At 34.9% G+C, this 14,883-nt stretch overlaps 1 long non-coding RNA gene across 2 annotated transcripts in view; it reads left to right on the plus strand.

Annotated features, from left to right (window-relative positions):
- The window catches only part of LOC145241551 (uncharacterized), a 1,723,551-nt gene that overhangs the window by 806,800 nt on the left and 901,868 nt on the right, over positions 1-14,883 (plus strand). For both annotated transcript variants that reach the window (XR_013862573.1, XR_013862574.1), the window contains exon 3: positions 9,244-9,325. This is a non-coding gene — a long non-coding RNA (uncharacterized LOC145241551). The remainder of the gene's footprint in view (positions 1-9,243; positions 9,326-14,883) is intronic.

Genomic DNA, 14,883 nt, shown 5'->3' on the forward strand with positions numbered 1-14,883 from the left:
TTTATATAGAGAACTGCATCAGTAGTGATATATCTTCTGGGGCGGTAGAAGGATCCCACCATTTTTCCAGCGACCTTGTCAACAGACTTGAAGTACATGTTCCATTACAGATCAGGAGTGAAGGTCAAGCCCAGAAGCTTGTCAAAACATGGGGCTTCTCCTAGACGAGAGCCATCTATTTAATTTGATGTCAGATGGGCATCAGAGCGTTGATGATGTCTAGATAGGAGTTTTGTCTTAGATGCATTCAAGTTAACCAGCCACGTATTCAAAGTGATTTTTAAAAAGATGAGTTATGTTAAACATTTTCTTAAACAAGATGTAAAATCTGCACCTGTTTTATACGTATGGATATGTTTCTTTCATATGAATATAAATATTAAGAGTGCTTTTTATCACCGAAAATAGACATTTTTAGACACTACAAATAAAATGATACACACTAAAAATTACCAGAAAATAAAAATAGCATATGTTACGAGAAAATTCAACTCCCGCAAAAAAAGGGAAACAATGGTCGTAGTTGTTCCTCTCCAGTATACCATGCCTCGCATAGAAATTTCAAAATATAAAAAAAATCGACGTGAAATAAAGCGATAAACAATGCGTATATAATAGCTAATATATTTTAATTATTTTTTTAAATTATTCGTTCAGATGATTCGTGGCATCTGTAATTGAATTCGTACGAACTGTAAATATGTTGATTCGCTCATCTTATATGGGGGCGCTTTATAAAATTGTGCATGTTAAATAAATATAAGACGTATCTTGTCTACGGATTAAAAGGTGTGTATCATATATATATATATATATATATATATATATATATATATATATATATATATACTCAAATAAGTAGAGAAAATACATCAAGGTTTCTTTGCCATTGTTACTCTGGGCAAATGTTTAAAGTGCTCTGATCGGCAACGTTCGTGGGGTACAGATATAAAAAAGAAAAATGTATTTGTCGAAAAGATTTTAATGGTGTGTTGAGCATTCACTATTATTGGAATTGTACGTTTTGGTTGATGTATTCGCATACATTTATCAGATGAAATCTTTCAAATGGATTTTTGTTTATTTCTGGACTGCAAATATGTTCTATTTTATTAGGTGGTTAACCGGCGTTGCCCGGGTGTTTCGAGGTGTGTTTTGGTATATCTAAACAAAAGAATAAAAACAAGTTTTGGCCGGGTGTTTGTTTCTGGTTGGAATAATGGATACGACTTAGCGTATTTTATAACCAAACGATGGCAGTTCGACCGTGCTAGTTGAAAATATTTTAAAGTGTGATCTACGCATCCGATAATTGAATTGTTTTCACTGGTCCAAAGTTCCTTTCAATGAAACAGTGTTTAAACTTTGCCCCTATTGATATTACCTAGCAATTACACTTGTAATATCAGAAGTTTTAAAATTGTTTTAATTTTATACTCGCAATAGTGTCATCGGATACCTGGATGTAAATTATTACGATCTACGTCATTCTAAACGTCATATATCCTAAGTGAAACAGGAATCCTTACTTAAAGACATTACATCTCTTTAGTGCACGTATATTCTAACCGTTTATTGGCATCAATATTTTTGACGTATATTAAGAATACTCATGGCAAGCTAAGCAAGATCTGTGGCAACAAGAATCCATCATAATTTACTTCGAGATGACACGAATAGTAAATAAAAGTGGGATAGTATTACAGCTGCAGACAGATATTAGTAATTCCTATGAACGTATTTAATTACTCAAGGCACGTGCAGATACATGCGCGCGCACACAACACACATATATATATATATATATATATATATATATATATATATATAAATCCTAATTATAAAATGCGTTTAAATATATATTTACTAATTCAGATTTCGTGTTGATTATTATATTATATTGGCCCCAAGATATATTAATGATTTAAAAAGTAAAGAAAAAAAACTCTTTCCACCCCACCTGGAATCGAAACAAGTACGTTTAGCTTACGAGTTACTTTTTTTAGTCGCGTGCAAGCGACTCTATAAGTCACGCCCGTCGGTATGTCGGTAAAACTTTTTTGCTTGGCCATTTTAGTTAAGATCAAAGGTCAAGAACAGGTTGTATTGACAACCTGTTCTTAGCTTTTTAAGCTTTTCTTGCATTTTTGGCCAAGATCAAAGTGTAGCATGGTGATTTGGATCGCGCGTCTCAAGTTGGTCCGCGAAGGGACATCTGTTCCCGATCGGGATCTGATCGTTTACTTTAAACATTTGCTTAAAGTAAAGATCAGATGCGATTGGAGGAGGTTGCCTTGAGTGGAATTTGACAAGAGGTGGGTGCACATCACTAGTTTGTGCAACCGTCGAGGAGCCAAGTTTCAATACGTGTTCCCTCCTTAAGCATGGCACGGGTTGTGCTGGGTCCTTCGGAACCCATCCCGCTTAGGTTCTAGCTAAGTCATTTTAAGAAGACTCTTGACTGCCGGTGCAAATGAGATCCTGTTCCTCATTTTATTTTTTGGTACTAGAGAACCTCTCAGTCTGGCCGTCCCCTTTGCACCACATCCTTGTTTTTTTCAACATCCCCGGTCACCCCCCAACTCAGAGGTCACCTTCGAACCCCCCCTCCATCCGTTGCTTTGTTTTCTCCCACTTCCATTAAGGTATTTCCCAAATCCCCATTAGGATCGCCCTGCTTGTTTTCAGTTTCCCGTAAAACAGTGTGGGGGGGTCTGGTCACCTAGATTAGTACAGGGGGGGCTTCACTAACAACCCAGTAGGATGTATTTTTTGTTTTTGATATGAACACTTTTGATCTTGCTCTTCATTCGAAAACTTTTTATTTTCTAATGAAATGTAATTTTATTTTTTCAAACATGCACACACACAAAATTAAAAAAAAATCCATACACTGAGACAACTGTTTATAAATTGTAAATATGTTTTTGATTCTTAAACGCTGGGGATTTATTAGTTAGAATAAGATCCATAGAATGAATGAGGTGTTTAGGTAAATGTTGCCAGTCAAGAGTAAGACTCCAAAGTCTACATTTATTACTTTTAATCACTTTTGTCACAAAGACCCTGAACCCTTCCCGTCCCCAATCTCTTGTAGGGCCGTGCACCTTATTTTGTTTAAGAATCTTTTGTTTTTTACTTAATTGTATTTTCAAAAATTTTAAAAGCAATAAAATATATAAACACGATCAAAGTGTAGTATCTGTTCCGGTAGATACTGCAAGCAAAGACCATATGTGGGGGCAACACCACATATAAGACCTTGGTCAATGTAGGGTCAACCCTTCATAACAATTGTCACTATCCAGCTCCCCTACTCCCCCGGGAGTTGGTCTCCATATTTCGTCTTCACTCCTCACTTTAAAAATCGGGATTGTGCCTAATTTGCTCAGTGGGGGAGAAAATAAATGCCACAACGTGTTCTTACCTTTTTAAGCTTTTCTTGACCTTTTGGCCAAGATCAAAGTGTAGTATCTGTTCCGGCAGATACTGCAAGCTATGACTAGCTAAGACTAGCTATGACTAGCAAAGACCAGATGTGGGGGAAACCCCACATGCCTGACCTTTAACCAGCTCCCATTTCCCACCTCTCGGGAGCTGGTCCCCTTTTTCCCTTCCCCCTCCCTTCACTCCTCACATTAAAAATTGGCCTTGTGCCTAATTTGCTTGGTGGGGGAGCAAATAAATACCATCTGTTCCGGCAGATACTGCAAGCAAATACCATGTGTGGGGGCAACCCCACTTATAAAACCTTGGTCAATGTAGGGGCAAACCTTCATACCAATTTTCACTATCCAGCTCCCCTACTCCCCAGGGATTTGGTCCACATTTCCCCTTCACTCCACATTAAAAATTAGCTTTGTGCCTAATTTACTCGGTATGGGAGCAAATAAATACTCATACGTATTGTCACGGTCCAGCTCCCATTTCCCACCCATCGGGAGCTGGTCCCTTTTTTCCCTTCCCGCTCTCTCCACATTAAAAACGGCCTTCTGCCTTATTAGCTCAGTGGGAAAGCAAATAAATACATGCTGCAAGCAAAGACACTATGTGGGGGCGGCCCCACAGATAAGACCTTGGTCAATGTAGGGGCAACCCTTCATACTCATTGTAACTATCCAGCTCCCCTATTTCCTGGGGAGTTGTCCCCATTTTCCCTTCACTCCTCACTTTAAAAATCCGCCTTCTGCCTAATTTGCTCGGAGGCGGAGCAAATACCGCCGACCTTCTTCGCAAGGAGAGACACCTCCGTGGCCTTCGGGCCAAGATCAAAGTGTATACCATTTTTATTGATATCTTTTTGTGTTTTTACACGTCGATAAAAAATTTTAAGATTGGGAGTTAAGTAGGATGCCCCCCAGTATGAAAGGGTGAATGTTGTATTATGGTGAAAGATACTAGCTGGGAGAAACTTTTGATTTTGTTTAGTTCTGGAGTGACAAGGATGACCAACGATACCCACAATCCCCCCCCTTTTGAGTTGGCGATGTGCCTAAGTTTGTTGTTCATTGTTGATTTTCAATGTATTTTTAACATGAATAAAGGATTTAATATCTCAAAATGTAGTATCTGTTCCTGCATATACTGCAAGCAAAGACCATATGTGGGGGTAACCCCACATATCAAACCTTGGTCAATGTAGGGGCAACGCTTCATACCAATTTTCACTATCCAGCTCGCATTTCCCATCCATCGGGAGCTGGTCCCTTTTCCCTCCCCCTCTCCCTCTCTCCCCACATTAACAAACGGCCTGTTGCCTAATTTGCTCAGTGGGGAAGCAAATAAATAGAATCCGTTCCGGAAGATACTGCAAGCAAAGACCCTATGTGGGGGCGACCCCACAGATAAAACCATGGTCAATATAGGGGCAACCCTTCATACTCATTGTCCCTATCCAGCTCATCTACTCCCCGGGGAGTTGGTCCCCATTTCCCCTTCACTCCTCACTTTAAAACGCGGTCTTGTGCCTAATTTGCTCGGTGGGGGAGCAAATACATACCACCGACAACCTATTCTTAGCTTTTTAAGATTTTCTTGGCCTTTGGCCAAGATCAAAGTGTAGTATCTTTTCCGGAAGATACTGCAAGCAAAGACCCTATGTGGGGGCAACCCCACATATGAGACCTTTGCCAATGTAGGGGCAACCCTTCATACAAATTGTCCTTATCAAGCTCCTCTACTACCCGGGGAGTTGGTCCCCATTTCCCCTTCACTCCTCATTTAAAATCGGGCCTGTGCCTAATTTGCTCGGTAGGGGTAGGGGAGCAAATAAATAACGCTTTTCTTGGCTTTTTGGCCAAGATCAAAGTGTAGTATCTCTTCCGGCAGATGCTGCACTTAAGATAATTTGTACCAGTCAATGGAGGGGAAACCCTCTATACTGGGACAATTATTATTTTTGGTAACCAGAGTGCCCCCTTTTTGCCTACTTTTAGGGGAGCTGGTTTTTACCTCACATTAAAAACGGCCTTGTGCCTAATTTGCTCAGTGGGGGAGCAAATAAACACCATCTCTTCCGGCAGATACCGCAATCATATATATATATATATATATATATATATATATATATATATATATATATATATATGCCATGACCCTGCATTAGCAATAACTCTAATAATAGTAAAAATCGGAATAATTATAATAGTACTGATAATTTGACAAATATATATATTTCATCCAATATATAATAGTGCTTACCAACGTTTAAAAATATTTCTAGTTGCATTGAGTGGAACGAGACCAAAACATAGATCATTCTAACGGTAGTCATAAATTATGCTAAATATACAAAAAAAAAATCCGCAGGACGTTAAAACTTTAGTCAGGAACAAAAAAAATCCAGTCTGTTTCTGTTATTACAAGATGCAAGCTAACTACCAATTGCGGCCGTACGGTCCGCTGAGATTTCTTATCATGAAAACACTTGTGTAATATCAGTTATGAAAGATATAAGCAATATGTATAACATCGGTTTTTTTAAATGTTTTTTTTCCTTCTAAATATGTAGGACTTTGTTTTTAGGTGTAATTAATTTATTGGTTGAGATATTAAAAATAGCGTACGTTATTTACCCCGTTTTCAGATACATCATAATGATAATTTTATCAGTGTTAAATTTTATTACGATGACACGTGTGTAGTGATTTGTATTCTACAATGTACCTCGCTATGTTTCACAATGAGGTTCACAATGAAATTTTAACTTTTTCTCCTATTTCATTTTTTAGCCTAACATATTTTCCCAACTATACTTGTTGGTGGGTTGTTAGTTGGGCGCACCCTGTGGGAAAACATTTCCAAAAATCTAAATGTTTTATAATTTTTAATATTGAAATTTTTGCAGACGTGTAATTTAAATACTTATATACTTTACCTCATTTTCGTAGTTGTTGCACAAGGTTTCGTCCAACTATTCCTCTATCCTTTGTCAAGTGAGAAACCGCTACGGAATAGGAATGCTGAGTCTCTTAACTGTAACCTCTGTAATTAATGTGTTCCATACTTGTTGTCGTGTCATCACGTTTTTGTCAATCAAACTTCCAGCTGACTTTGGGTGGAATTGAAATTGCTGTTTAGACAATGCTCAAGTTGAACTGTTGAGAGTCAAGGTCTCTATTCACGGTCACCTAAGGAACGCCAAAGAAATAACTGGCCGAGGGGTTGTAAAAGAAAACTATGAAGATAGGGACAATAATCCACAAATAAATACATAAAACTTAACGGTTTGCGTATATTACGATGTATACAGGGTGTTCCAAAAGTCTTGTACACATTCCAAGTCCGAATAACTGCTTAATTGTGAATGGTAGTAAGATGAAAACGGTGCCATTTTAAAGCTAAATGCATTAAGTCTTTTGTAAGGCTATACCAAAATATAGCAGATGTGTTTTTTTAGTTCTAGAGATATTCAATGTCAAAATGTGCCCAAGACTTTTGGAACACCCTATATTACATACTGGATAATTATTTTATTCAGTTATGGATTTTATCAAGTAACTGGTATTAGTTGCAGTCAAATGCAAAAATCAATATTTGAAATATTCACTCATTATAAAGCATTTGTGTTCTCTATTCATTAAATTATTAGGATCTGTGACAATCCTTCTAAAAAATGTATTTGATCAACAAATATATTAATAAACCTGATGTTTTTGATAGCGCCAAAATTAGTTTTATTTTAACGGGAAAAAATAACACGTACTAAATATTATTTTATTTATATTTCTATGCAAATAGTGCAGATTATATTTTAAATATTTTACTAGCTAATATTAATTAATAGTAAGAAAGTAATATTGTGTTACATTGCTCAATCAAAATTACATCACATCGAAAGAATTTAAATAACTTCAGTGCAATACCACATGGCAGTGAATGTTGATATAATTTTGGCATGTATCTTTTCGAATGTTGCTTTTTATGTAAGGTTTCGCTAACTCCTTTCTTCGGTGAAGAACGGCTGACATTAGTCAGCGATACAAGGAATATCATATAAGATTATGATATTCGTAACCGAGGTTACATAGGATGTTAACTCTTATATTTTTCATCTTTTTAAAACTAACATTCGCGAATCGGGCTTCTTTTTAAGCAGCTTGTACCCCACAAAATGTATTTGGACGAATTAAAATTGTGACGTCGGCCTAACTTAACTTTTTCATACATTTTGATTATTTGAAGGGGCAGTCATAGATTTACTGTATATTTCTTACATAACCTTTACAATAACCGTTTCTTGGCCTTTTGGTCAAGATCAAAGTGTAGTATCTATTCTTCAGATGCTGCACTTCCATTTCTTGTTCTCTTTCGGTGGAGAAGTAAATCCTTCACGACTGAGGCAATTTTTATTTTTGTACCTTTTCTCCACGTTAAAAAAACGACCCTAGTGTCTAACTCTGTCGCGTGGGGAGGCATAGTAAATATGTACAATAACCTTAATATAACACGTAGGCAAAATTGAACTCATATTTTCATCTGAAATTGCTTTGAATTGCCTGTAGTAATATTTAAATAAACCTTCCCTAATAATTTATTATAGTTCTCCCTACTTTGAATACTACTACTCTCTCTATCCCTCTAGTAGTCGTAGTAATATTGCTAGCACACGGTTATTAAATGTTATGTATCCCTCCCTATGTCGCATATAACATCTTTAACACCTTGCCTTTTTTTCCTCGGTTCACCCCCCCCTCTCTCTCTCTCTCTAGTAATAGTAGTAATAATAGTGGCAGCGGACAGTTATTAAATGCGTTTGAAAAACTCTTAAGGAATTTATTTGTAAGAACGATTTTCTTTTAATCGATATTATATCAAATTATATAAAATATCTTAAATGAAACGGAAGTACATGGAGTTTATTTTATCAGTAATCCGAAGGAATTCGTTGAATATTCGGCGAGAAAATTAAAATGCTTTTTCAAGCTGTACCCACGGCACCATTAGGCAATTGTAGTCTGAAATTATTTTGTTTGTCGAGCAGTTACTTGCTTTACTTATAAAGGGGTTTAAAATAAAGCCTTTTTCGGTTAAATATAAAGTCTACATGAAAACCAAAACGTATTAAAAAGTTGACACAGTTAACATACAAATGTAAATTAAAAATGTGACGTAACATGCGCCCGCAGCCGAGATACAACTCAGTACACGAGTCTTTATTGCAATTTAAATCTTGTCAGTAGCGGAGTTTTTAGTGTTTCGCCAAGGGTATATTTATAGGAACGTTATCACTAGATGAGTTGCCTACCATTGCTTATGAGAAGCCCATCTACTCTCGAAAGAAGGATAGACATCACCCGTTTTCCAACCTGGTATTTGACTAGCGGTACATTCAGAGCCTCGCTTTCCCGAATGGCAACCCACCTATTAATGGTCAGGCTCAGCGTTGCTTAACTTCGGTTATCTGTCAAGAACCCGTGTGTCGACCGGATTGTGCTGTATATGTATAACATTGAGCATTTCAACTCAATATTTTTTTTTAATTTTGACAATTTGGCAGCCATTGTTAAAGGCTAAAATCCTCACATCAAACATATTCAACAGGTCAGCCTCTAAAATATCAAGTTTATATATGAAATATTGACAGTAGTCTCATAAAAACTATTCTACACACATTACAGGATAACGTATGTATGTTTTATTCAATAAAGAGGATATTTTATGTTTATTATATGCATATAGAGACAGATTCATCGAATATATTTGTATATTTTATCAATATAATCTTTTTCATATATATTACAGATTTATATATGCTGAAAGATTAAGATTATAACCATCGAATGAATATATAAGGAATATCATAAAACTGGTCTTTGTGAAACAGGTAAGTGAATTTTATACATTTTTTTATTAGGACACCACACAATATATTCAAATGCTTCTGAGGAGTTGAGTACACCTACTTGTACACACATGTACATTCTCTTGTATACATTTAATCGAAGTGTCTACTTTTTCACTTACTATACTATGACTACACTAAGTTGTATACAAATTCCTATTGATCTTTGTCCAAAAAATATGTACGGACAATTATAGCATAATGCCTATCACTACCATGAGCTAATTACATATCAGTATCATAATATTAGGAGTTTTGGGACACAGTCACTAATACAAAATATAAATTTAAATTACTTACAGAAGCAAGAGAATGCTACGCTAGTTGATTAAACAAAGGGTTCCGTGCAGATTATAGAGTTAGAAAGATTTAATAGTTCGGTAAGCAATACGTAATAAGATCAAAGATTACACCGAAGCCGTGGTGGGAGACGTTTGCTTGAAAAGAACAGTTCGTTAGATCCATACAACAGACCCAGTTTTCTATATTTAAACAGATTGTATGTATATTGTATTATGGCGATGCAATTATAAATATTGCAAAGGGATTCGTTTCAGCTATTGTGAACATATTCATATCGTATTAATTCTACGACTCGTTTGTTGTCATTGGACCCTTTGATATTTTATTAGTAAGAATAATTTCTAAATGGCTTTGCGTACTTACAGATAATAGAACAATATTTTCGTAATAAGTGAAAGAAATTGTAATGAAACTAACTGGATTCGATCTCGGACGACCCCGCTGGCATGGAACGTTTCTAAAGCCAACTGGTACTCCCAAGTCCAATGTTTAGATGCTAAATATTTACGCTAAAATATAACATTCATATTTAAAAATAAGTTATTACTAAAATGTAAAGGCATACATTTATTATTTAATGGCAATTTTGCTAATGATATTTGCCAAATTTCTTTGTGAAATAATTTGGAGCGGTTTGGAATATTTAGCTGAATTAGTATACTTCATTTTTATTTTTATCCGATTCAATTTCATGTGTATTTCATTAGTTGTAAATATCTATTGATCTAGGTACTAAGACTATAACATACGTCATTTTTTAACTTTAGATTTTTTTTCAATAAGTGATATGAATATATGTATCTTTGAATTGCTGGATCATTGTCTCCGAGAAATTATTGGTCAGCAATTTAAAGACTGCCCTTTCTTTCCTCGCTAATAATATTCTATAGTAGAGAGTTAGGCTCAAGATCAGTCTTTCATGAGCGGCATCTAGATCTGTACAAACAACATAAGTGTATTTGACATTGTCTTAATAATTCCCTTTTCATTTACCAAGGACAGAAATAGGCGTTAGATCTGTGTATTATGTGCATACTAATTAGTATAGCTAGGAAATATATTTTTTCATTATTTTGACTCATTAGTATACATCTGACAGAAAGTTGAGCAATTGAAGACCTATCTATCTAAAAACATAAGATATTAACTGACGTATACTCGAGTAAAAAATATGTAAAGCATATTCTCTTGTCATAGCCCTACTAATTAGTCATTAAGAGACAGATATAAGAAACCCAATCAAATTAATTTATAATATTACATGTATAAAAATATTTAATTATAAAAAAGGCAACGATGGAACTGTTACGTCACCATTGGAATACGAACTGGGAGAACGCATCGGAGAAGTACAGGTTTAATACGATTTGTGAAGAATATCGATAAATGTTAAATATTTCCTGAGAATGTAATATTCCTGTTAAGACAAATTGTAAATATCAAAATATCTGAGCGTGTTATCTTAGATATTACACATCAGTTTATTAACCAGTTTTATTCTCCCTGGAGGAGAATAAATTTTATTAACCGAACACAGATTTTAAATATAATGCAAATGCTTTTCTTTATACTATTGGATACTACTGAGTCTAATACAAAGCATATTACGGCCATTTTATATAGATGATATTGTCTTAATCAAGATGTACATATATCTTTTGCATTAAATATAAAAACAATCAGCGCTTTCCTAGTTACCTTTTTGAGATCAAAGCAAATACTTGGAGTTTTTTTTTTATTAATGGGATGTCCCCGTTCGTTAAACTCGTTAAAAACAAATTCGATATCGCGACTCTGACCCTGTTGTTTATATTTCTATAAATGTCAGAATGCGTGCGTGGAGGGACACTTCTGAACCTATATACTTCAACGAAAGTTTAATCAACAGTTGAAATTTAGTATACATGATAGTCAGACATGTAGAAAACTTGTCGGGATTATTTCATCAACAAGAGGGGGTTGTAAGAAAAGGCAGTAAGGGCTTGCGACGAAATTGTGACGTTGCTTACAAGCAGTCTTTTCTTGTAATGGTAACACTTAACTGGTAACGTTTGCCGAACAACAGTAACGAGGAAATCAGTCTAAGAGAAGTTAACCGACTAGCAAGCTAACTAGGTTCTTAACTAATCACTAACCCGTAATGAGACAACTCCTTTAATACACACTCTCAGTGGCGAGGATTCCAATAAGATTAGAATATCTAATTAACTTAGTAGGAAATAGACACCCGGTTTCTCAGTAACAGCAAACAGCAGTTCAGTGTATTTTCTTCCCTCCGACCACCTCCCTGTAAGTCAAATCAATCTCAATTCTTACAAAATTGTTATTTGGTTATCTGAAGATTAGAAAACCTAACAGGTAAAAATTGGAACTTTGTTACGTAGGGACCTCATCGGATTTTTTTCTGTTTGACAACATTTTTTCGATTTTATATGGCAGCCTCCTAATGTAAATAAGTAGGTTTGTAAAAGTTTTTTAAAGACCGAGGAAAGCTGGTCTTCTATTATAGTACTTTACGCACACGTGATGTTTTTGTTTTCATCTCAACTTGTATATTTATTTTCCTTAGAAGAATACTTTTTAACATGACACCTGAATGCACATTTCTTAGTATTATTCCGTTTTTTTTTTGTTTTTTACTATATTGGGTACAATATACTAATCAGTAAGGGAGGGTCTATAATAATAATAATAATAATAATAAATATGAAAGATGCGTATTTTACGACCTGGAAAATTTCGTCTAATGTCCGAAAATATCAATGCATATTTATTCCGTAAAATCGCATCATCAGCAAAACCGTTTCAGAATAAACAAAACACTATTTATGTGGAAGTTACTTATGTAGACTTGAGCAAAGATAATTCGATATTCCTTGATCCAGGCTTGAACTTCGAAATTAGAGTTAATTAACCCCGAATTTTATTCTTAAATACTTTGTGTGTGTGTGTATGTATGTATGTATGTATGTATGTATGTATGTATGTATGTATGGATGCATGCATGCATGTATGTAACATTCAATTAAGCCCAATATTTTTATTCAAAGGTGCATTGCAATTTGTTTTGTTCAAAATGATAGATAATATACACTGATATTCGATTTCATATCAGTAAGCTTAATTCTAATAATGCTTAGCAGTACTTACCAGAAAAAACGAAGTTTCCCTATTTAAAAAAAAGTGAGTTTTGTCGACTTGGCTTCTCTCAAATACGCAGTTAACGAGAAGGAGTTAATGCGCAATACCTATTTAGCAAATTTACCTTACCCAGAAACGCATGGCATTCTTGCCATGCGTTTCTGGGTAAGCTCATATCACCAACATCTTTTGCTTATGAACTGATTTTTATAATAAACAGATGTATGCAATTACGTACACACATCTCCGTTTTGTTTGGTTGGTTCTACTATCGGAAAACGGAAACTGATATGCGATCTAAGTTTCTTAATTTTTTAAATAAGCATTGGTCATTAATATTTTGAATACTTCACGACTTTTTCCAAATTATTTTCAAAACATTTCGGTCGATGTAAAATTCGGGCTTCTCTATGTGTTTCTGAGGTATTGGGGGGCGGACTTTCTTACGGATACGAATCTGCTCAGTATTTCGAATAAGAAAAAATAGTGTGTAGTTTACATTGTACTGTGGAGAAACTAATGTTGGTTTTATTAAATTAGTTTTATATAAGATGGGTTGCATTTACAATGAAAGTCGAATATCATGCTATATCTCTGCTCTAAACAGAACCATTTGTGGAAGGCGCCTGTTCATTTTATTTTATAAGCCTTGTATTACTGGTTGTCCACTGAAAATGGCATGTGTTTAAAAGAAAAAAATCAAGTACGGTTTTGAGATTGTGCTTTAAACAGACATTAATTAAGAACGCTCTTTTGTCATATCAGGTAAAATTTCAGAAAATCGACACGGCCATTTTAGAGTGCATATTTTAAAAGAAAAAATACGATATATTTATTTCTAGTAAACAAAAAATTTAAGACTGTACCGTTTACTTAATTGTACACTAACACATTTAACACCGAAATATATATAATCACATTCGGTTACTTGAGTAGCTTCGTTAGCCAGAAATTAATAAAAACTTGAATCTCGTTTTCATAATAAATTCATTTTTGAATAAAAGTTTTAAAGCAAAAGTTAAGTACACGGTGCGATTTTCTCGTAAACATAATCTTTCATTTTGAACACTCCCCGCCATATCGAAGGACCTAATATTTATATTATGTCGTATCTATGGTATTTGTTGTAATAAATGTTGATGCGCTTGTGATGCTAGACGGAGAAGGTTGTTTACTGTATTCGAAATCCTGCCCCTTTCCCTGAAAAATTTGCCTTGTCAATTGTAGATGCTGTTCAAAGTATTCCGAGACAAGACCTATCTTAAAATACTACCAGGTAAATATAGTACCTTCCTGTAAACTTGCATAACAATCGGCCCAGCCGTTTTCGACTCGAGAGGAAAGAAACATGCACACGCAGCGACATATTTTCTCATAAAGTAGGGATGTTTAAGAGAAACATTTCTTTAACAGTGGGTATATCATTTTTTTTATATATTCAATGTTTTATATTTCTTATATCACTTTATATAAAAATATATTCAATAGTAAACAATTCCATTCTAGGCTAATATCATTTTTTGAAGTAATACCGGCTTTGCGTCATTCAACTCAGCATAAATAAGTTATTTCTTACTCCAATTTGAATATATATAAAAAATTATGCAATTCCTCCAGATGTGATCCTCAATGCCTTACGTTTAAAAAGCGTTCATTTGCATAAATATCCATTAAATTTGCTCGCTTGTGAATAGTATGCTTACGGTGATGACATGCAGATAGGATATTGTGAAGAAAGTAGGCAAATATAGGTTTCAAGCTTTGAATAATTTCTCATGCTGAATACGTTGGAGTGAGAAAAATGAACCTATTTATATACATCTTTTTGTTTTCATGTGCATGTCCATATTATAAATTGATGCGGCGTATTGTGTATAGACGTAAGTAGTTATTCCCAAAATGTTGGATATGTCAATTGAGCCTAATGAAAAATTCTATTATATCAATATCCATGTCACACCAGGAATGTCGCCGCCTTGCATCAATTAACGTACGGGCAAAAGTGTTGATAATTTACAAAGGAGAAAAAATACAACTTGCAGTGTAGACTTACGGCCATAAGTATTCGTGTGTGTGTGTGTGTGTGTGTGTGTATA

This window comes from Euprymna scolopes, chromosome 20 (assembly GCF_053919585.1).
Source record: "Euprymna scolopes isolate OS-2025 chromosome 20, ASM5391958v1, whole genome shotgun sequence".
Lineage (NCBI taxonomy): Eukaryota > Metazoa > Mollusca > Cephalopoda > Sepiida > Sepiolidae > Euprymna > Euprymna scolopes.